Source organism: Chiloscyllium plagiosum, chromosome 29 (assembly GCF_004010195.1).
Source record: "Chiloscyllium plagiosum isolate BGI_BamShark_2017 chromosome 29, ASM401019v2, whole genome shotgun sequence".
NCBI classification, from domain to species: Eukaryota; Metazoa; Chordata; class Chondrichthyes; order Orectolobiformes; family Hemiscylliidae; genus Chiloscyllium; species Chiloscyllium plagiosum.
Genome location: NC_057738.1, coordinates 4,569,490 through 4,593,904, shown reverse-complemented (window position 1 = coordinate 4,593,904; position 24,415 = coordinate 4,569,490). Strand labels below are relative to the sequence as shown.

The window sequence follows — 24,415 nt, the reverse complement described above, 5'->3', positions numbered from 1 at the left end:
CAGCACCAGCTGTTCTAAGAATCCATCTCGGAGGCACTCCACAAAGTCTCTTTCTTGAGGTCCAATACCATCCTGATTCTTCCAAGCTACCTGCATGTTGAAATCCCCCATAACAACTGTAACAACATCTTTGCGACAGGCCAATTTCAGCTCCTGATTCAACTTACTTCCGACATCCAGACTACTGTTTGGGGGCCTGTAGATAACTCCCAAGAGGGTCTTTTACCCTTAGAATTTCTCAGCTCTAACCACACTGACTCTACATCCCCTGATTCTAGGTCCCCCCGCGCAAGGGACTGAATATCATCCCTTACCAACATGGCCACCCCATCCCCTCTGCCCGTCAGTCTGTCCTTACGATAGCACGTGCAGCCTTGGATATTCATTTCCCAGGCCCTGTCCACTTGAAGCCATTTCTCAGTTATCCCCCCAATATCGTATCTGCCAATTTCCAAAAGAGCCTCAAGCTCATTCATCTTATTTCTAATGCTTTGTGCATTTATATATAGTATTATTAATTTGTTACTGCCTTCACCCTTCCCATCAACTCCTATTTCACTCAACCTTACAGCATTATCCCTTTTTGAGTTTTCTGCCTCATTGATACAGTTGTCTTTATTGACTTCCTTGTTCTAACTTTCCCTTCAATTTCCTTCTTAAACATCCACTGGTCACTGGCAAAGTCTTTCAAATGAGATGTTAAACTTGAAGGATGTAAAAGATTTCATGTCATTATTTTAAAAAATAAACAGGTTCTTCCCAATTTGGCAGTTAATATTGGTCTCCCAACCAACAACATTAAAACAGATTATTTGGTGTATTACCACCTTGTATATGCAAGATCTTGGCATTACATAATTAGCTGCCCTGTTTCTTACAGTGCACTGGTAACTATGGTTCAAAGGTACTTCACAATCTATACAATCCCGAGGCTTTGCAAGCTCCTTTGCAATTGCAAGTCTTTTTTTAATTTATTGGACCACATAATTTTACTTATTTGCAAAGGCAAACACAAACAGTAAGCCTTACGAAAATTTGATCAAATTATTATGGTGGAAAGAACATACAACTTTTCACAGATTATTGTTTACTTCTTCTATGAAGAAATATATGACTCTCAAAATATGAATGTATCCTGAAAGAATTTAGCACTTCAGCTTGCAGTAATGATGCATTCTGAAATGGTGTCCACGTGACATTTAAAAAACAAACTTTGTTTATAGATTACAGAAACCTCTGAAATTATACTTTAAACTTTAGGCAAACAAAATGCATTTATTTCCTTATCTACAATTACTTTAACTAATTAGAATCAGAAATTTGAAAGAAAGAGCAGCCACACATTAGCACTGTCTGCAGAAATTGTATAAACTAACCTTGTGGAGATTCAATGCTATTTGAAAACAAACATTCTTTTGATCAGCAAACATCAGATCCTTGATGACATGTTGGCACACTTTCAATCAGTTAGGCATTAACACAAAATCTGTATAAAATACTGAGAAACATCAGCATGTGTCATTTTATATATTTTGTCTCCATTAAAGTTCATCAAAATGAGAGTACGTTTATTGAGGAGACAAGCATTTCAGTTCTGATATGCTGCTCGGAGTCACTATTAGTCTAGTTCATGAGCTATTTCCAGCTACTACCCTGAAGCCAGAAAAATAACAGTGGCACTGTAGATCATGGGAGCTCTACAACTGGGTGGGAGGATTATTTACTTGCTACTCTAGTCTTATTTGTGGAGGAGAAAGATAGTCAAGATGCTGAGGCATTCCATTAATGTAAATTGTTCATGTATAAAATGACCTATCTCTGACAAATAAAAATACTGCAATTCATGCTTCAGATCACCTGCAGTGTGACCTATTTTCCAGGTAATATTCAGTTCAGTTGAAGTAGGAAGTAGAGGAGAGTAGTTATAAAGTAACTAAAAGAACTTAAAGTTAAATTCAACCAAAAAGTAATTACTTTATGTTACTGAGCTAAAAGATGATTTTATGTTCACTTTGACACACTGTTTACATATTGTAAGACGCATTAACATTCCAATGATGGTCTGTAACTCAATCCCTCAGAACCGTTATATTGTGTAAACCCCGATACACAAGGGCACAAACAGAGGATATAAATATTGACAGTCTGAATATATCCCTTACCAGCCGCAACTCAGTGCGCTGGTCGGTCAACTGAGCACTTTGATTCTTGAAAGAAGCGGCCGATCTCTGGGAACCTTCAAACACAAAGCAGGCAAATGAAGAAAACAAAAAAAAAAGCTACGTCTTCCGCCAAAGCTTCCCACGTTCCAGTTTGTGGAGGGTAGCTCCCGTCCCGGGGCCGGGGGCCGGGGTCCGGGGGAGAGTGAAGGATGGAGTGGGGCCAGGCAGGTTCAGGATAACGGGGAGCCGGGAGCCATGGGTACGGCAGCAGCGCCGTGTCTCTCCAGGAGAGAGCTCTTCCCTCCGTCACCCTCTCATTCACATTTGTTTGTCTAAAGGGGCATCCTGCTGGGCTTCAACCTCAACCCGTGAGACATAACACGCCGTGGGTTAAACTGTGGAGAGATTTATTGTCGTTGCTGAGGCAAGTTTTAGCCCCTGGAAGGGCCGGGGAGTGGAGGATAAAGCTGGTAAGAGTGAGGCGGTGGTGGGGAAGAGAGAGAGAGAGAGGAGGAATTGTAAAGTTAGAAACCTGGTCGATGCTGCCCTCGTCCCTTGGCCGCTGCTTCCTACTTCCCTGAGGGCCACCATCTTCCTGTGTGCGCCGGTCAATCCCGTCCGGCCGGAATCTGGGAGCGGGAAGATGGCGGCCCGGCCCGGCCCGGCCTGGGCCTGGGCCCGGGCCCTGCCCGCGGCCTCCCACTGCCCCCAACCCGGGGAGCGGCTACACCCGGCACAGAGACAAACAAACCCTGACCGAACCGAACCGAGCCGAGCCGCGACAGAGAGAGTAAAAACACACCGGACCGGGTGTAATGTGAAGATCCCCGGGCACGGAGCGGCGGAGGGAAGGGTGTGAGGGGCATCACGCCGGGAATTAACCTGATGGAATAAACCGTGCCGTCCGACTGAAGGAGACAGCAAACACCTCAGTGTGTAATCCACAGCCAGGACGTGGAAGATGGTGCATGGAGGTACTTAAATATTATATCTTCCCAGGGCATCTAAATAACATCTCCTTAGATTAGATGATTCATCGCATGGAAACAGGCCCTTCGGCCCAACCAGCCAGCACTGACCCTCCAAAGAGCAACCCACCCAGACCCAGTCCCCTAACCTATGTTTCGCCCTGACTAACGCACCTAACACTATGGGAAATTTAACATGGCCAGTTCACCTGACCTGCACACCTTTGGACTGTGGGAGGAAACTCTCACAGACAGGGGGGAGGATGTGCAAACTCCACACAGACAGTCGCCCGAGGCTGGAATCGAACCTGTGACCCTAGTGCTGTGAGGCAGCAGTGCTAGCCACTGAGCCACCATGTCGCCCAGTCCATCTATTCTGCAAATTACCACTCTCTCGGGCACAATACAATGATGGGTGATCTACTGCCTCAAGTTTAGATTAGATTACATTACAGTGTGGAAACAGGCCCTTCAGCCCAACAAGTCCACACCGACCCGCCAAAGCGCAACCCACCCATACCCCTACATTTACCCCTTACCTAACACTACGGGCAATTTAGCATGGCCAATTCACCTGACCTGCACATCTTTGGACTGTGGGAGGAAACCGGAGCACCCGGAGGAAACCCACGCAGACACGGGGAGAACGTGCAAACTCCACACAGTCAGTCGCCTGAGGCGGGAATTGAACCCGGGTCTCTGGCGCTGTGAGGCAGCAGTGCTAACCACTGTGCCGCTCACTACCATGCCGCCCACTACCGTTTACCTTCCTGCCTGCTTGCCATATCTCTGGATTCCCCCAGTGGCCAAAGATCTGACCATCCCATCTCTGTACAGAGTTCAGAAGATTCACAATTTTGTTTGAGTTCTGAATCCCAGATTTCCAGCCAGCTGAAACAACATTCCAGTATCTACACTGTCAATCCCCTAAAAACATCTTGCGTCATCACCTCTCATTTTTGCTGAAGTCCAGAAAAATGACTCAATTTACTCAGTTTTTCCACTCATCGCAGAAATCAATCTGGTGACTACTTTACCATCTCCACTGAAAAATTATCCTTAAACACAGAAACCCAATGCAAATGCATTAAAGGTTCAGGCCAAAAGATATAGGTGCAGAAGTAGACCAATCAGCCCAACAATGGCCAGTCTGATACTCTCAACTCTTGCCTTTTTCCCCATAGACCTTGATTCCCTGACTGCGTACAAATTTGTCTATCCCAGCCTTAATGACCAAGCCTCCATAACCATCTGCAGTAAAGAATTCCATAGGTTACACAGGCACGATAGGTAATTAGAAAGTTAGTGGAATGTTAGCCCTTATTTCATGGTTGAAGTATAAGAGTAGGGATGTCTTACTGGAACTGTACAAGATGCTGGTGAGACTACATCTGGAAGTACTGCACAGGGTTTTGATCCCCTTATTTAGAGGAAGGTAACATCTCATTGTTGGTTCATTCAGATGATCTCTGGTATGGAGGGATAGTCATATGAGCAAAAGCTAAGTCTCCTCACTGGAGTTTAGAAGAGTAAGAGGTGATCTCATTGAAACATAGAATTCTTAAGGGGCTTGACTAGTAAATGTGGAAAGGATGGCAAAGTCTAGGACCAGAGGGCATAGTTTCAGAATAAAAAGCTGCTAATTTAAGGCTGAGATGAAAAGAAATATCTTCTCAGAGGGGTGAGAATCTTCCGAACTCCTAGCCACAGAGGGCTGGAGGGGCAGAGTTTTTGAGTATATTTAAGGCTGAGATAGATTCTTGATCAGTAGGGGAATCAAAGATTATGGGGAAAGAGTAAAAACATGGGCTTGGGAATGTCAGATCAGCTCTGATCCTATTGAATGGCAGAGCAGATCTGATGTGCTGAAAGGCCCACTCCTTTTCCTATTTCTTAGGGTCTTATACTCGTGTTTCAAAATCAAAATGTGAAGTTACATGTATTTTACAAAATATTTACTGAACTTTTATTCCTAAAGTGGATATCTCATACATCTCTACATTATACTCCATCTGCAGCTTGTTGCCTGTACATTTAATCTTTGCAGCCTCTATGACCTCCTCACAACTCATGTTTCCACCTAGCTTTATACTGTCAATAGACTTAAATATATTATTCTGTCTCTTCATCCAAGTCATTAATGTAGACTGTAAGAAGCTGATGTCCCACCACAGCACTAGTTTACAGCGTGCCAGCTTGAAATATCCTTATCCAATTCTCTAGTTTCTCTCCATTAACCAATCATTTATTCACGCTAATATATGAACTCAACTCCATGCCTGCTCATTTTGAGTTTTGGAAATTGTAATATATTGCATGTATTGACTCCTCTTTACCTATATTACTCGTAATTTCCTCAAAATAAATTTTCCAAACATCATTTCTTTTTCATAAAAACATGATTTGGAGATGCCAGTGTTGGACTGGGGTGTTCAAAGTTAAAAATCACACAATACCAGGTTATAGTCCAACAGGTTTAATTGGAAGCACACTAGCTTTCGGAGCGACGCTCCTTCATCAGGTGATCACCTGATGAAGGAGCGTCGCTCCGAAAGCTAGTGCGCTTCCAATTAAACCTGTTGGACTATAATCTGGTATTGTGTGATTTTTAACTTCATAAAAACATGTTAGCTTTGTCTGATTGAACTATGACTTTTAAAGTGTATGATTGAGGTTTCCTTCATAATGGATTCCAGCAATTTTCCTATAACGTTTTTTTCAAAAATATTCTTTATTCATGTTTTTGTGAAAGTACATCATAGGGTCAAAAAGGTCTACAACACAGAAAAAGGTCCTTTAGCCTATTGAACATGTGCCTGCCAAAAACAACCTATAGTCTGGTATGCCTTGGCATCGCAAGTGTATATCTAAAATAGTATTAAACCTTCCGACTTGGAAAATGACAGAAAATGACAAAAAAATTTAGATTTTCACTACACATTTCACTCATGTACCTTGGTACTGTTGTGATTCATGACAGGTAAATCATGCTTAACTAAATTCATTGAATGTTTTGAGGAGGTGACTAAAGTAGTGTACTAGGAAATGTCTTTGAATGTTGTTTATCCAGAAGACATTTAATAACGTCCTACAATAGAGACTATTAACTAACTTTCAAGCCCATGGAATGGAGGGCAAATTACTGACTTGGCTGAGAAACAGTTTGAGTGGCAGATGACAGAAACTGGGGATAATGGCTAGATATTCAAGTTGGCAGAATATGATCAGTGGTGTCCCACAAGAATGTGTGTTAGGGCCTCAATTGTTCATGTTATTTATTAACGACTTGGATAATAGCATAAAAAGTCATATGTCCAAATTTGTTGATGACACAAAGTCAGGTAGCATTGTAAACTGGATGATAGCATAAAATTAAAATGGGATATTGAAAGACTAAGTGAATGGGAAAAATTGTGGCAAATGCAGTTAAAATGTAAGCAATTGTGAGGTTATCCATTTTGGACCAAGAAGGATAGGTAAGAGTACTTTCTAGATGGTATGAAGTTAAAATACAAAGGATGCCTAAATAGACTAAGGGGTTAAGGTAGATAGATCTTTAAACCGTTACAGAAAATAATCAAGTTGTCTAATGGAATTTTGGCCTTGATATCTAGAGGAGTAAAGTATAAGGATACAGAGGTTATCCTGCAACAATACAAAACCCAGGTTAGACCCCACTTGGAGTACTGTGCGCAGATCTGAACACCATACCTGGACATATGGGCGGCACGGTGGCACAGTGGTTAGCACTGCTGCCTCATAGCGCCAGAGATCCGGATTCAATTCCCGCCTCCGGCGACTGACTGTGTGGAGTTTGCACGTTCTCCCCGTGTCTGCGTGGGTTTCCTCCGGGTGCTCCGGTTTCCTCCCACAGTCCAAAGATGTGCAGGTCAGGTGAATTGGCCATGCTAAATTGCCCGTAGTGTTAGGTAAGGGGTAAATGTAGGGGTATGGGTGGGTTGCGCTTCGGCGGGTCGGTGTGGACTTGTTGGGCCGAAGGGCCTGTTTCCACACTGTAAGTAATCTAATCTAATCTAATCTAATCTAATCAATATTGGCCTTGGAGGGAGTATAACGTAGGTTCACAAGAATGATATTTGGACTTTAAAGGTTGTTATCAGGCGAGATTATAAAAATTAGACCTGTTTTCTCGAGAATTTAGAATTTTAAACCATAAACTGGTTGAACTCTTCAAGATAACAGGAAAAATAGTTTATCATTATCTACCGTATTTCCACTGATTAACAGTTCTAGAACTCAGGGGCGTAGTCTTAAAATTAGGGCCAGACCATCCATGAGTGATGTTAGGAATACTTCTACACACAAGAGGTGAAAAAAATATGGAACTCTTCCACAAATGACAAATGATGCTAGATTAGTTGTTAGTTTTAAATCTGAGATAGATAAATGTTTGTTATGCAAAAGGTGTTAAGGAGATATGGGCTAAAGACAAGTATATGGAGTTAGGCCACAGATTAGTCATGACCTCATTGAATGGTGGAAAAGGTTCAAGGAGCTGAATAGCCTATGGCTGTTCCTTTGTTCCCTATAGTTTCAATATTTACAATATAGCTTTCAGTGCAGGCATACAGCCAGAGGGTGAAACACGACATACCAAGTTCTACTCTGAAATGCTTCATTACAATTTCAAATCCCTTGATTTTCACAGTGTACATTCTTTATCAGGCCTACAGCCTGAGGGCCTGTATAGTTTCTAGCCTCTCCATGTGCTCTGGTTGGAAGACTATAGACAGCAGCTGTTCAAAACTTTAATGCGTCCACTAGCACATTGTCCTGGACCTTTGGAATGTGCCAGTCTCCAACACAGAGACAACTTCTTGCAAATTCAAATTAACTGCCCTGTAGTCTCCTACTTTCTTACTCCCTCCTTTCTTGAATAGCAGTGTTACATTTGCTGAATGTGCTGAAACTGTTCTAAAATCTTGGGAGTTTTGAAAAATCACAACTAATCCATCACTATTTACAGACCTACAACTGTTAGAACCCTAGAATGTAGACCAGCTAATCATAAGGATTTATTCCTCACTTTTATTATCCCATTGGCTACCCTCTATTTCTGTGTTTTTCTTTTGCTGTGAACACAGACAAAAATATTTCTTCAATATCTCTGCCATTTCCTCAGTCCCAAGAAAGTAAGAGCTAGGATTCTGTGTCTAAGAGACCAAATTTATTTTAATTGCTGCCCTTTATTAGTATACGTAAAGGTCTTAAAATGTTTTAAAATTCTGGCTATTTTGGTCTCATTCTCATTTGACCTTTTTCATCCACTTTTTGGTCACTCTTTGCTGATTTTAACACCTGATCAATCCTCAAGCTGGTGACTAATTTTTGCTTCCTTGCCTCGTAAGCTTATAGTTGTTAGCAGGCCTCAGTCAAGCCAAGGGGAATATCCTTTGCTCAGGGGTTCCTGGCATGGTAAGTTAATGGTAGTTTCCTTTACAGTCTGGGTCCTGCTCGGGTTGCTCAGAGTCAGGATGCTTACATCACGAGGTGAGGAGCTGAATGACAGCACGCAACTTGTGTTTTTGCCCTTCCATGGGTAATTTTCTTCCTGGAATAAGAGAGCCGCATGTTACGGGAGATGAAAACAGGTGGCACAGCTATTACTATTGTGTAAATGCAAAGATGTCCTGAGTTAATAGGCAGCGCAGACGGCATGCAGGTGTCAGGAGTTGGGTTCACTGAGAATGAGTGGGGAAGAAGTTGCAGGCAATTATGAGTGGTGGAGCATGAGTCTTGGTGGGTGATGGGCACGGCAGCACAGAGTGTGTATGGGAGTTATCGGACATTTGTTGGAATTTCCCTGCCAAAGCATATCGGACGTTAACCTTACAATGTTGGGCATTCCTCCACATGGCTAAGAATGTTTTAACCCAGCTGGCAACCTTGGAACAGGCTGATATGATCTGGCTGTGGCCTCCATTACTGGTCCTGCAAGAGTAAACAAGACCCACATCATCGCCATCCTATCCAGCAGGGCTTCCAGGACTCTGCCTGCTAAGCAGAGTGCCAATTTCCTCCTGTCTGCCATGTCTGAGGCAAATGTCAGGAACCATGCAGTGCAGCCCTGTACTGACAGTGCTTATTAAGATACTTAATGGCCATTTAAGAGGGTGCCGATGCAAGAGATGCCAGTCCAGTCCAGATTATCCAGCAGTGAAAGTTGTTCTGGAAATGGTGCATGATAACATAGGTCAGAGATCGGATCCAAAAACAAATTGCTGGAAAAGCTCAGCATGTCTGGCAGCACCTGTGAAGAGAAATCAAAGTTAATGTTTCGGGTCCAGTATTGAGGAAAGGTTACTGGACCCAAATGTTAATTTTGATTTCTTTTCACAGACAATGCCAGCCAAGTTGAGCTTTTCCAGCAACTTTGGTTTTTGTTTCTGATTTACATCTGCAGTTCTTTTTTTTGTTAAGTCAGACGTCGGATGTTAGAGATGTCAATGGGGCACAGTAGGTAAATGTACTTGAAGTCCTGAGGAGCTAAAATACAGTACAAGTTGGCCCAAAAGCAACCATGATACTGTGACTTGATTTACTACTGTCACATGTACAGAGGTACAGTGAAAAGAATTGGTTTGCATGCTGTCCAGCCAAATCATACCTTACATAAGTACATCATGGAAATTGAACCGAATGCAGAATATAGTGTTACAACTACAGAGAAGGAGCAGAGAAAGCTCAACTCTCATGAGAGGTTCGTTTATAAGTCTGATAACAGTGGGGAAGAAGCTACTCTTGAATCTGTTGATATATGTTTTCAAACTTGTGCATCTTCCGTCTGATAGAAGTAGTTGGAAGAGAGTATAACCGGAGTTGGGAGAGTTCTTTGATTATGACAGCAGGAAGTGTAGGCTGAGTCAATGGAAGGAAGGCAGGTTTGCGTGGTGTACTAAGCTACGTTCACAACTCCTTGTAATTTCTTGTTGTCTTTGACATAACGGTTGTCATTCCAAAACTATGATGCATCCAGATAGAACGCTTTCTATGGTGCATCTATAAAAATTGGTAGAAGTTATTGTGGACATGCCGAATTTCCTTAGACTTAGAGTCATAGAGATGTACAGCATGGAAACAGGGCCTTCGGTCTAATCTGTCCACGTCGTCCAGATACCCCAACCCAATCTAGTCCCACCTGCCAGCACCCGGCCCATATCCCTCCAAACCCTTCCTATTCATATACCCATCCAAATGCCTTTTAAATGTTGCAATTGTACCAGCCTCCACCACTTCCTCTGGCAGCTCATTCCATACACGCACCACCCTCTGCGTGAAAAAGTTGCCCCTTAGGTCTCTTTTATATCTTTCTCCTCTCAACCTAAACCTATGCCCTCTAGTTTTGGACTCCCCGACCCCAGGGAAAAGACTTTGCCTATTTATCCTATCTATACCCCTCATAATTTTGTAAACCTCTATAACATCTGAGGAAGTAGAGGGATTTGTGTGCTTTTATGACTGTAGCATTGGCATGGTAGGGCTGATGGATCCGCATAGATGAAAGTTGGAAGGGAGCGATGTCCACACATAAAGGGAAATCATCATGATGCTGGGGCTGGATGAAAATCTGAAGAACCAAGTGATGGGTCGCTCCTGCCAGGTAACTGCTCTGACTTCCAAGTCAGGAATTGGCACTATCCAGTTTCTTATGAAAGGAGAATTAGAAGTTGCATAGAAATGTTGTGAGTTGGCTAGTAATAAGATGCAAATGCGTGGAAACAAGATAGCTGCCACTTAATAGCTAGATTCTGAACTGGCTGTTTAAACCTTAAGGGGAAAGTTGTGAATTTTTTTCTTGACATGGAGATTCCAAATGTTCAAATGCTCACTGTGCTTTCTTAACTTTCATGCCATTACCCAAGTTTTCAAGTGAGGGGAAAATTCTGCCAATGGTTACAGCGTGATCAAGTTTGAAAGTAAATATTCTTGGGTTCTTAACATTTTAAAAAGACAAAATGGGGAAGGAGAAGAAGTTACCCTCATGGCAAAGGATGACATAAGGACTATATTAAGAAAGACTCTTATTTCAGGAAATCAGGAACTGGAAATAAAGTGGATAGATATTAAGAATAAGTCATACAGCATGGAAACAGACCCTTTGACTCAACTCAGCTTTCCTAAGTAGGCTCATTTTCACAAACAAGGGGACAGGGGGGGGGGGGGGGGGGGCATATCCGGAGTGTCCCAAGAGAAGGTTCGGACAGTCCTTTGTGTGGCTTCTTTGCCCTTTGGATCATCTGGCCTGATCCTGTCTCCACAAGGGCAGCAGCCAGAGTGAGGTCAACATCCCTCACTCCATCTTGCCTTGCCTCCGTGATGCTGAGTACCTATGGTTCAGCCATGGAGTGCTATGATGCTATCAAATCTTTTAACTTCTACCTGGATAGGTTTTGCTTTTTTCCCCTCCCCTTTGCTTGGTGCACTATGCTAAAAGTAGAAATGCAAGTTGTTGTCCCTCAAGCTAGCAATGACATCAGAGATAATTCAGAGGTGGTTTACTGGATTGATATGTTGAATGAGTGAGTTGTCTCAGGAGAACAAGTTGTACAGGCCAGGTTTGTTTCCCCTGGATTTGAGAAGAGTGAAAGGTGACCTGATTGAGGTTTACTAGATCCTGAATGGTCTTGATAAGTTTGACGTGGATAGGATGTTTCCTCTGAAGGGTCAATCTTTAAGTATGTAACACTGTTTCAAAATTAGGGGCAGCCCCTTCAGGGCAGACAGAAGAATTTTTTCTCTCAAGAGCATTGTGCAATTTTGGAAATTATTGCTTCAGAAGACAGTGGTGACGGGGGTTATTAAATATTTTTAAGACAGAGGTGGATTGATTAGGCATGAAAAACAAGTGCTATCGCGGAGGGTGTAGTGCTGGAAACGCACAGCAGGTCGGGCAGCAACCAAGGAGCAGAATCAACCTTTCAGACATAAGCCCTTCATCAGGAAAGGATTCCCATTGAAGGGCTTATACCCGAAACATCGATTCTCCTGCTCCTCAGATGCTGCCTGACCTGCTGTGCTTTTCCAGCAGTTCACTCTCAACTCTGGTCTCCAGCATCTGCAGTCCCCACTTTCTCCTATTGCGGAGGGGCAGATGAGAATGTGAAATTTAGAACACAAATAGAGCAGTGTGATCTGACTGAATGGAACTCCCACCCCCAACCCATCTTCAGCATATATACCATCCTTTTCCTTGCTACAATCAGTTCTGCAGAAGGGTTACTGGACCTGAAATGTTGACTCTACTTACTCTCCACAGATGCTGCTAGACCTGTTGAGTTTTTCCAGCAATTTCTGTGTTTCATTATACAACAAATACTGACCAAATCCTTTCCTGACCCTATTCTCAGTAGAGGTAACCTGAATGTAATGTAATCAGAACTTGGAACCCAGACGGTTTACTTTTTCACATCAAATGATCCAGAGGCATGAATAGCAAGATGTCCTTCCACCAAAAGGATCAGGGAGCTCAGTGCAAATTCAGGGACTGTATCTGAGACACTCTACTTGATCTGGCTGAGTGTAACGCTAGGTGGCGCTTTTATCCTGTCAGCATTTGAAGATGTTATAAACAAGGTAATTCTCGCATTATGGTATAGAATAAGTCATGGTGATGTGTAATGCAATAACCTATTTCCCTAAATTGGATACACTTACATTGCTAAAGGGTTTTGATTTTACATGGAGAAAATGTTAAGAATATAAACAGGAGGCTAATGGTTAACTAGGATAGCACAATAATGATAAATTTTTAAAAAGTTTAATGAAACATTTATAGCTGTACAAGTCTCAACACAATTAATGAAATTGTATCGTTTTCCAATATAACATAATGTGACAACTAATAACAATCTCATCAAATTGGCGAGCAGCATGGTGGCTCTATGGTTAGTGCTGTCGCCTCACAGCGCCAGGGACTGGTGTTCAGTCCCGCCCTCAGGTGACTGTCTATGCTGAGTTTGCAGATTCTAATAGAAAGTAATGTGACAACTAATAACAATCCACTTGGGTTCTCTCTGGGTGTTCCGGCTTCCTTCCATATACCAAAGATGGGTAAGTTAGGTGGGTGGGCCATGCTAAATTGCCCATAGTGTCCAGGGATGTGCTAGCTCAGTGGGAAATGCAGGGTTGTAGGGACAGAATGAGGGCGAATGGGATGCTCATGCTGAGGACCAGAAGGGCCGAATGGCCTGCTTCCACACTGTACCAACATCTCAGAAAAGTCAAGTTTAAATCTGAAACCTGCATTATCAATTGTTCAAAGCGTGCCCTTTTCATCACCTGGGTCATTGAAATAACTGCATACAGAAGCTGGATCCCATAACCAAGTCACCTTTTATTTACTCGTGCACAGTACACTGTCTGTGACCAACCAGTTTATTAGATTTGAAGAGATTCTAATCTCCTGATTATATTTCTTCTATTTCCTTTTTTGCAGTAGTGTTTATTTCTCCCCAGCGCCTGTCCTGGTTATGTTGGTCAGCCAGGTCTTTCCTGATTGAGGTTGTTGATTGGCCCAGGGTAGCAGCCCCAATCAATGAGGTCAACCTTTCACTACTGAGTTCCCAAGTCCAGGGATGTGAGCCTGGTCTTTGGCTTGCAGCTTTTCCTGTGACGTTTTTGCCCCAAGTCTGGTTCCTCGGATTCAGACTCTGACACAGCTGGCATGTGCTGGACCAAAGCCTGCCTCTTGCGTCCAGAGCGTCTCAGGAGAGTTTCCTCCTCTTCTCCTGGTGCTAACAGTATTGAGACTGCATCCATCTCGAGATTTGCTTGACACTAGTCAGACCGGGAAAACTTTCACTTTCTGACAAGCCTTCTGGGATAGGTATGTTTTGCTCCTGCAGGACTGTATCACTTATCTGAACTTTGTAAGCGATGGGACCTGACCTCAGATCAAGCTTGCTTCCATACAGGGCCATTTCATGGTTCCGGCATCAGACTTCGTTCCCCGAATCCTCTGTCTCTGTCTCTCACTTAGAGGCGGCATGTGGCCTGCATTGGTGTTCCAACTGCTGTTTCATTCTCCCCTCCAGGTCTGGGGATATCAGGTTTCAAAATCAGTACGTGCAGTGTTGTCCATTCTGCAAATTGCACTGGTTTGAAGATTGCTTCACTCTCCACCCTCTATTTCTGCCTCTAATTTTTCCCGCAAGGCAAATGGCACTGGGCGGACCTTGCTAAAATGACAGAATTGCTTCCCATTCCACACAAAGTGGGTTTGGCCCTTCTGATAGTCCCAAGCCCTTCCTAAAATACACTAGGACTTCACTGAGGCAGCCATTTCCTAATGAAAAGCTGTTGAGCCAATCCAGGTGAATCTTTTGGATGTAGGTTAGCTCGCTGAGCTGGAAGGTTTGTTTTCAGACGTTTCATCACCATACTAGATAACATCAATGAGCCTCTGGATGAAGCACTGGTGGTATGGCCCGTTTTTTTTGTGTGTTTAGGTTTCCTGGGGTTGGTGATGTCATTTCCTGTGGTGATGTCATTTCCTGTCCTTTTTCTCAGGGGTGGTTAATGGGATCCAAGTCAATCTGTTTGTTGATTGAGTTCCGGTTGGAATGCCATGCTTCTAGGAATTCTTGCACGTCTCTCTGTTTAATTTGTCCCAGGATTGATGGGTTATCCCAATCAAAGTGGTGTCCTTCCTCATCTATATGTATTTCTCAACCAATTCTGCCTGAATAGGCTTTGGTTCAAGCCTTTTGCTACCATCAGTGGTAACTGCACTAACTGTTCCTCATAGGAGACCGGAACTGAAATTGTACCCTTGGTCGGCAAGGACTCCAAGTGTGTGTTCTCAATCTGCCTGAGGTCCTGTGCAAACTTAAGGATTGAAGTCCTGAGTGAATCTTTTTAAAGGCAGGTTCTGTAACCACAGATACAGCTGTGCTAGTATTGACCTCCATGGGAACTGGGTAACCATTTAACCAAACATTAATCTTAAATTGGTTCCAATTTGGATGTCTCTAAGCTATTTAATTGCTCCAACCCACATGGAAGGGAATTTGAGGGTGTGCACTCTCCTAGTACCTGCCTACGAGTTTTCTTTCTCAGGTCAGGCCTTGTAGGCTACTTTGCTTTCTCGAGTCCACATACCAGCAGCAACTACAATGGCTTGCCAGCCCAGATACCGAAGAATGTTTTAGCCACTTGGCCGAGGCTCGGCTTTGTTGTGGGGTTGTGCTGTGGGGTGTCCTAGGGTCCCTCTGCTTAGGATAGGCCCTGCGTGAGGCTCTTTGATTGCCTATACTCAACTGATGCTCCCCAAGTTCAGTGAGAGAGGTCTCCATGTTTATTGGGATGCCCTGTAGCTCCCATGCTCCACTTGCCACATTTTCTAGTGACGAAGCCAGTTGTAGTGCCCATTTGAAGTCCAGTTGGGCTTCAGCTAGTAGACGTTTCTGCACGGTTCCATCATTAACCCCACTCTCGACACCACTGAAATAACTCCACAGGGGCCAGTATCCTGTCACCAAGTCAGCCTTTATATACTTGTGCTCAATACACTGGCTGTGGCCAGCCAGCTCAGAGTCAGAATCAGTCGCCTGAACTAAGGAGATTTCAAATCTCCTGGTTATTTTTTTATACAAACACAATTAAAGTGAATTAAAGGAACAAGTGTCTTCCCTGAACAAGGGGAAAGAAAAAGAAACTCTCCTCCTCCTCAAACCCAGCAGGAACACACTGACTACAACCCAGCCAGCACTGAGTCAGGTCCCTAAACTGAGGAGACTCTAAATCTCCTGGTTTTTCTTCTTTTTAATTTTCCCCCCGAATCAGGCAGGGCTTTCCTGATTGGAACCAGGTTGACCTTGTTGGCCCAGGTTAACAACCCCTCATTGTCAATCAGTACAGTCATACTTTGAATGATTTTCATAAAATTTCTATGGCAAGTCAATTTTGAGGAATCTGATGCAAATTATATCTGTAACCATCACCGTCACATCTTAACTGCAAACCCTATGATGTGAACAGTTGGAAATAGTATTGACTGGTAAATAGCAAAACTGACTCAAACAAAAGCATGTTGGAAAATAAGAACATATATATTAGAAACCAAACTAATATAGTTCCATAAAATGACTTAAGACAAATTAACAAACTTCTTCAGATTCAGTTCCACAATTTATTCTGTCATTTATAGCCAGGGTTGAGATTATCATTTTGAGACTCCCAGGTGTCTATTGTTCTCTATGCAAATTATAACCCTGCACTAAATAATGACTATTCAAATAAGCATAATCATAAAACAAAATGGCAACAGCTAATAACAGATTCCTGCAAATAATTACAAGTAACTACAGTGATATTACCTGGCAGTTACTTGTTATATTCAAATGTTTTAAACAGCCAAACATTAGACTTGTAAAACGTTAATAGATTATGTTTATCGATGGCAATGCCAGGATTTGTTGTGAAGCCTCAGCATTTACATTGTTGGTCCAAATAAGATTTTCTTGAAGGTGGTCCCCAGCTTATTGGGGGATTCAGCAAAGATAATGCTGTCAAATGCGAAGGCAAGATAGTTAGTTATAGAGAGTCATAGAGTTTACAGCACGGAAACAGTTAGTTTTCTATTGTCAGAGATGGCTATTTCCTGGCACTTGTGTGGCACAAATCTTTGCCTGCTACTTATCAACTGAAACCGGAATACTATCCAGGTCTTGCTGCACACAGGCATGGATAGCTTAATTGGACAGAATCTCCTGCCTGTTGCTGGAAACTCGTACATCAGTGTGCAAGCAGTAGGAAAACCTCCTACAGTTAAATCGGAGGCAGAGAGGGGCCAAGAGAGAAACTAGACTCCTCGTAGTGAGATGGCAATTGGAGTCAATGAATATTTGATCACAATCATCTCTGATCCTACTGGTGGTTCAGTGATTAATCAGAAGGCCATCCAGTAAACCTCATCATGTTTACTCATGATTTACCATGGAGTTGCCTTCTATCAGGCACTCAGTACCCAAATACAAGGACACAACACTGGCAAGTGAGCAGACACTGCCTGCTACATTCTTGCCCCTACCTCCACACCCTCATTACCCCTGCATTCACTCACAGGTATCCAGGTCTCAGAGATGATTTCTGGAGCATCTCTGGAGCACTTGTCCAGCAACACAATCACTATATTATTATAGTTCATACATTCCTTAAGAATTGCTGTTGAGCTGGAAGACATGATGAATCTTGGCGTACTAAATGTTCTGACAGTCAACTTCATAAATGTGACGTAAAGTTTGACTTTCAAGACTGATCATTGATAATGGAGATCATCAGTTACAAAAACATAGCAGTAGGGACCAAACATAAGGAAATATTTTATACTTGTTTTAAATGTTTAAATGTAATCAGAGGTTTGCATACTAAAAATCAACACTTAATTCATGTCACAATACATACTCTGTGGATTTTATATCTGCATTGAGTAGTACTCTAATCTTCAATGGGTAAGTTGTGGGTTCATGGTCCGAGTCCAGCATTTAAACCAGAGCAGAAGCTGATACTTTAGTACCGTGGAAGTGGTGTATTGTCACTTAGCCATTATTTTGTCTGAGATGGTTTAGCCTGTTTAGTTGTCTGCCTGTTTAGTTGAATGTAACATATCAATTGATTGGAAAACCTGGATTTCTCCCAACAGTGCATGTATTCCTTACCCAACACTACCAAGAACAAATTAACTAGTCATTCATCTTAATTGATGTTTATGGAATCCTCTTGTATGCACCACTGCAAATAGCAAGACTTAAAAATAATTTATTGTTTGTGAATCAATGGGAATATCTGAAGATACTGTAAGGATTAAATTTCTTTCTTTTATTAATAATCTACTAATAATGCCCCTCCCCTCATCTCTAGATCAGCTGAATAGAAGTGATTGCTTATGTTTCATCAAACCTTATTTTCTTCTTCTTTGCAGCATTTGTCTCCCCAAAACAGGAAAATCATTGAGCTGCAAGGAGTTTTGAGTGTTGGATACAAAAATAATGTAGGTTGATCCACCTGATTTCTTCTTTGCTGTAAGGAACTGGAATCATAGTCACGTCAACATAGTCATGTCCTCTCCACTCCTTTCAACTAACTTCAGAAGCTCACTATGTTTGAAATGGCAGATTTGAACCAATACTACGCTTAATAGTGCACTTCATTTTCCTTTGCACATATAAATCTTATTTTTGTTATTGTTCTGAATTATTCACACATTATTGCAAGCAGTATATGGCTTCATATTGAATTGTAAGAGAAACGGCACTAGTTAATTATATATTTGAATTAAAATTCTACATTATTTTGCAGGATACTTTATGGACATGATTAAAATGACTTTAATAAAAATCTAGTTTGCCAAATTGCAAAATATACTCTACATGAACAAATGTTGTTGCTTAAAAATACTATTCAGTTTTAAAATTATATATATACAATACGAACATTTAAACATGTTAGTTTCAAATAAAGGTGGCATAATATTATACAAAGAAAGCCCTTTATAGTTAAGCAGTCTTTTAAAGTACTCATGTTCCTCATGCTGACTAAGCATTGATGTTTAATAACCATTAAATCCAGTTGAGGGATAGCAGACTATCATTTATTACATCATGACACTATCATACCTGCATAATTGCTAATTACAATAGAAGGTGGCACGATCAAAAACATTTCATAGACGTCAAGTATTCAAAACTACAAAGGTAGTGCTGTCCTTCAAAACCAGAGTTACAGAATTCAGCTTGAATTTGTTTTTAATTTCCCAAGCATATTGGATGCCATTCAGTGTCCACAATGTCTTCCAGAAGGAAACTTTGCTTTGACACTATCTGAAGTTTGGTACCTAGTATAATCCGAAATAAGACTTTTCCTTACCTAATAACAGGCTGGAAATGGTTAAAGACCATATACTTCTCCATCATGAACAGCCTAAGCCCTGTGTAAGTGACAGGAAGTTTACAAAAAGTTCCTCTCAGATCAAGCAAAAAAATAAAGAGTTGCACCTTGTACTTGCAGCATTTGTACACTGACTTAAGAGTCATACAGATGTACAGCACAGAAACAGACCCTTCGGTCCAACTTGTCCAAGCCGATCAGACATCCCAACCTAATCTAGTCCCATTTGCCAGCACCCAGCCCATATCCCTCTAAACCCTTCCTATTCATATACGCATTCAGATGCCTTTTAAATGTTGTAATTGTACCAGCCTCCACCACTTCCTCTGGCAGCTCATTCCATACACGCACCACCCTCTGTGTGAAAAAGTTGCTCCTTAGGTCCCTTTTATATCTGTCCCCTCTCACCCTAAACCTATGCCCTCTATTTCTGGACTCCCTGACCCCAGGGAAAAGACTTTGTCTATTTACCCTATCCAAGCCCCTCATGATTTTATAAACCTCTAAGGTCACCCCTCAGCTTCCAATGTTTGCAATTTACATCTAAAAAACATTGCATGCTCAAGAGAAGGAAGTGTTGAGGACAGTCATGTATATGTGGCATCCTGTGCCCTTACATATCTTAATAGTAGACGCCAGGTCAAATACACACATGAAACAGGTTTCACAGGGTTAGTCAATGTTTATTAGTTGGAAAGGAACAGAGATGAAAAGGAGCTACCTGCTGCTGATGCTGGCATCATACAAAGCCATCTTTGTGGCAATGAAATTGAAACTAAGGGGCACATTTTTGACTGTTCCTGTCCTCAGACAGGAGGGTCTCAATTCACAATCAGCCCAGCCCAGTCTCAACAAGGCAGCAGATAAACTTTGTACTATCTCCTCATTTAAACAATTGTAGCCAAACTTGCTACTGACTGACTATGATGTTGAAAGGGTCAAGCAGCACAGCTTTCAACCAGTTGCAAGTCTTACAGACAGCCTGCCTACCACCACCACGCCCCTTCCCTCCCTCCCCCCACCCCGTAGGGGTATTGCTGCCGAATGTCTGTAGAAGAAGTGGCTGTCAGGAGAGACACATCAAATGAAGCGACAGAACAGACAGCAGGCTCCCTGATTTTAAGGTGCTGCTCAAAGCCTAGAACACTAGATGCGAAGGCAGAAAGAAGCAATGCAGGCACAACCTGGAAAAGGGAAGGTCACTAGTGACCAGAGAGGACAATCCTGAGGATCTAGCATCATGCCAAAAGTTGTTCTATGGTCTCAAAGGTGGTCAAGTTGAGCAAGTGCATTTTCATGGCACATGTCATACCCACAACAGCACCAACCTCCCACTGCTCAAAGTATTTAATCACCACTCACAAATCAGGACTTGTATCCAAATTTCAGAGTTGCCAACTTACCGTTACATGCCTACTACCATCCTTGGCTACTTCCACGTACCTTGGGCTATTCAGCTAAGATATGCACATCAGTCAAACACAGCGCAATCAATTACATGTTTTTTCTCTCATGCAGAAAACCTGAAGGAGCAGTGCATCACTGGAAGCAGATAGCATACATGCACCAGAGTCCTCTGGAGGAGAGTGTACTCAATGTAATGGGGAAAAGGTACAACAGACCCACTGCATTCACTGTCACCAAAACCAGTTTGAATCAGTTGCCTGGCAACATGAAACAGGAATCCCCAAATTTAATATCATTATCTTTTATACAATCTATTGTTCATATCATCTATCATATCATTGTTCATGATATATGATTTTCCATTGAATCACATGTTTTCTACAAATTTATCAAATTCTGACTGTGCCTCAAAGATACTTAATATAATGGCCTTGCCATTAAAAATCTTGGATTAGATTAGATTGCCTACAGTGTGGAAACAGGCCCTTCAGCCCAACAAGTCCACACCAACCTTCCAAACTGTAACCCAGCCAGACCCATTCCCCTCTTACTGATGCACCTAACACTATGGGCAATTTAGCATGGCCAATTCACCTGGCCTGCACATCTTGGGATTGTGGGAGAAACCCACGCAGACACGGGAGAATGTGCAAACTCCACACAGACAGTCACCCAAGGCTGGAACTGAGCCTGGGGCCCTGGTGCTGTGAGGCAGCAGTGCTAACCACTGTGCCACCCCAGGAAAGATAATTTCCAAGTATCCTGCTTTATATTCTTAGTAATAGATTCAAGCATTTTTCCTATGGCAGATATTAGGCTAACTGGCCTGTAGTTTTCTCTCTCTCTCCTTTCTTGATCAGGAAGTTAAACAAGCAAAATAATCCCCAGGGCTCCAGGGACAGAGCAAAGGAGTTCAACTGCCTGGATTTCTCCACAGGAAACTGTCATGGACATGATGAGTAGAATACCACTTCCTGTGCCATTGTGATTCTATTCTGTCATAATGTGGCATCAGGTGTAATCTTTAATGACCCAGCAGTGCACTGTGTACTGGAGTCTCAGGTAGGTGAGGGTTGGTCACTCTCACTAGCAATGACAGTACCATTTGGATCTTCCATGACAGCTGCAGACCCAGTTACAAAAGCTGACACAGGCCAGTAATCACACTCCTGTTTGCCTGCAATCTTTTCCTGTGTGGTGCCTTGACAAGACCCTGATAGGGGGACTTGTTGCAGTACTCACATTGCTATTTGTAATCTTGAAAGTCTGGCTCCCAGGCATGTCCCGCTGTGACTGCCTCTTTTCCTCCCACTCCAACTTATCAAGTGCAGACAGAATTCATGCACTACTAATGTTGTACAGTTTACCAAAACAATTCTACTTTAGCATAGGTCCCTTACTCTCTCTGTAAACTTTCTACAGAAGAAATGAAAGAAATCAGGAATTGACGTATACATTCTGAATGAATTACTGTTTTAGCCCATAATGTGTGCAGACTCAACTTTTGCCAGGTTCACACTAAATTCCAAAATGGATCCAACTACAACAAACAACCATTCACCACCTCAAATGGACAGTGCAAATGATAGCCCTGGTAATGGCATTTTTTTTTCTATCATGAATGGCAAAAGGATAAATGCTTGTAGCATGTGTTACTGGGTAAGCCTTCGCTAATAGCACAATATCTGCAAAACCCCCCTTTGCTCATGCAGTCATGCTATCTCAGGTTAGCTCTATTAAACTCAAATTTCTCCAGTTTCCTCATTTCCCCTCCCCCCACCTTGTCTCAGTCAAATCCCTCGAACTCAGCACCGCCTTCCTAACCTGCAATCATCTTCCTGACCTCTCCGCCCCCACCCCACTCCGGCCTATCACCCTCACCTTGACCTCCCTCCACCTATCGCATTTCCAAAGCCCCTCCCCCAAGTCCCTCCTCCCTACCTTTTATCTTAGCCTGCTGGACACACTTTCCTCATTCCTGAAGAAGGGCTTATGCCCGAAACGTCAATTCTCCTGTTCCTTGGATGCTGCCTGACCTGCTGCGCTTTTCCAGCAATATATTTTCAGCTTAGCTCTATTAAAGGCACACACACACACACCCCGATTAGACTTCCTAGATCCTGAAAGATTAACGAGTTTGAGGTGCACTTGTTTTCTGTCCTCCAGTAATAGTATTGGTGGACATCTGCATCATCTCATTCCTAGTCTCAGAAAGTGATCTGGATATAGAATCCCTGCAGAGAAACAAAATTAGGAGTTGCTTTAAAAGAAAGCTGAGCACATCAACAAAGTGAGGTAACAAGACTGTTCAGTCAAATTTAGATTGCAGCCCCAGCTTCAGAGCTCCTTCAGCACACGAAAATTACCAAATTGGGTGAAAACAGAGAATACTGAGAATTGTAAAAAAAAAATTACAGAACAATATTAATAAATTTTGAGTACTTACAAATAATTAACATGATGATCAACATAGAATACACATATTGTCGTATATTTTGGTAGAAAGAATAAGACTATCAGATTACTTGCGAGGTACAAGTCTACATTTTTTAGAGGAACAAGGGGATCTCCCTCATAAATGTACAAATTACTAATCCTTGCTCCACAAAGTTAGTACGGCCATTAAAAAAAAGTCAAGCCAACGCCTAGGCTTTATTTCTACAGGGATAAAATTGAAAAGTGTGTAAGTTATACTAAATCTATTTCAAATTTTGGTTCAACCAAACTGTTAGAAAACCCTGTTTTGTCAAAGAATAACTTTGAGCATTGAATGGGTTGAAGCTACAAATAAGCTTAAAATGATTCAAGTGACTGAAACAGCAGGTCTCAAAATGGCTGATTGTTTGCATAGCTTCACCAGCCAAATTATAAAGCAAGTAGAACAGAATTTTGCTATCTGGATGTAGCTCACCAAAAACAAAATGCTTAAATAGGCATCAACTGCCATCTCCTAAAATAACCAGACATAATCTAATTATTCAGATGGATGAGGACCAAGCTGTTAACCTCAATCACTTTGGCCAATGACTCCAGGCTGAGAAGAGAGCCAGCAACTATTTTTATCAAATCACTTTAAGCGGTGAGCGTGGATGGAGTTCAATTTGGCCAGGTTTGGTAACTGGCTAGTTTGTGTAAGAAAGTTAAATGGCAGCAAACTAGACTTTTACATTTTAAGGAAATGCTTTTCCAGGGAAGAAAGAACGAGACAGACCAGAAAGATCTTCCGGAGGAACAACAGAAAAACTCTCTCTGTCTTGATCTCTCCCCAGCTGTTTTAAAAGCTTGCACAGTGCCTGTGTCCAACCAAACATCTCAGGCAGCACCTTCAACATAAACCATACAGTTACTGACTCCGGATGAAAAGGCAGAGATATCATGTTAGAATTTTAAAATCATCTCAATGCAGAATCTGAGAAGATCATCAAATCTAATAGGAAACATCCAAGTTATCAATCCACAGGATCTATGATTGACTTACTTTTGCAATTATTTAACCTACTGACCTTATCAGTAATGCAAGCTTTATGTGTGCATTGCAAATGACATTTGAAATGCTTTTTAATTACTTTTACATATCATAAAAACTATCCCTCCTCTTTGAAAACTTAAAGAAAGCATATGTCTTACAGTCACAGCTTTTATTTTAAACACGGTGAATTAGTAAGCAAATCCTTTTTTAAAAAGTACATATTGCAGTCATATGAGAAGGCCATACCACCACTCCTCACATAGCCATAACAACACGTGCAGGGTCGTGTTTAGCTCTAGAGGTCATCATTTTTTTTTAATAAAAGGATCTAAAGATACAGGAGCAAGTGCAGAGAAAAGATTTACAAGGATGATACCAACAGGCATATGCAAAACAGGGAAGGATTGATAGGCTGGGTATCAAAACGATGACACTTTAAAAAGGAGGAAGACAAAGGTAGTGACCACATGGGAGTAAGTCAAATGGAGAAATGAACCTGCACT

General features: G+C 42.1%; 1 protein-coding gene across 8 annotated transcripts in view; it reads right to left on the bottom strand.

The window, feature by feature from the left end:
• The window catches only part of atxn1a (ataxin 1a), a 362,909-nt gene that overhangs the window by 188,167 nt on the left and 150,327 nt on the right, over positions 1 to 24,415 (bottom strand). Inside the window, exons 1-2 of one of the 8 annotated variants that reach the window (XM_043719066.1) lie at positions 2,965 to 3,114; positions 2,163 to 2,236 (exon numbers count right to left, since the gene is read on the bottom strand). The exons of 3 other annotated variants lie outside the window; for them this stretch is intronic. The gene's annotated coding sequence lies outside the window, so the exon portion shown is untranslated. Of the gene's footprint in view, positions 1 to 2,162; positions 2,237 to 2,694; positions 2,800 to 2,964; positions 3,115 to 24,415 lie in introns of those variants that run through there. 4 more of the 8 variants (XM_043719068.1, XM_043719067.1, XM_043719069.1 and 1 more) reach the window with 4 other exon arrangements.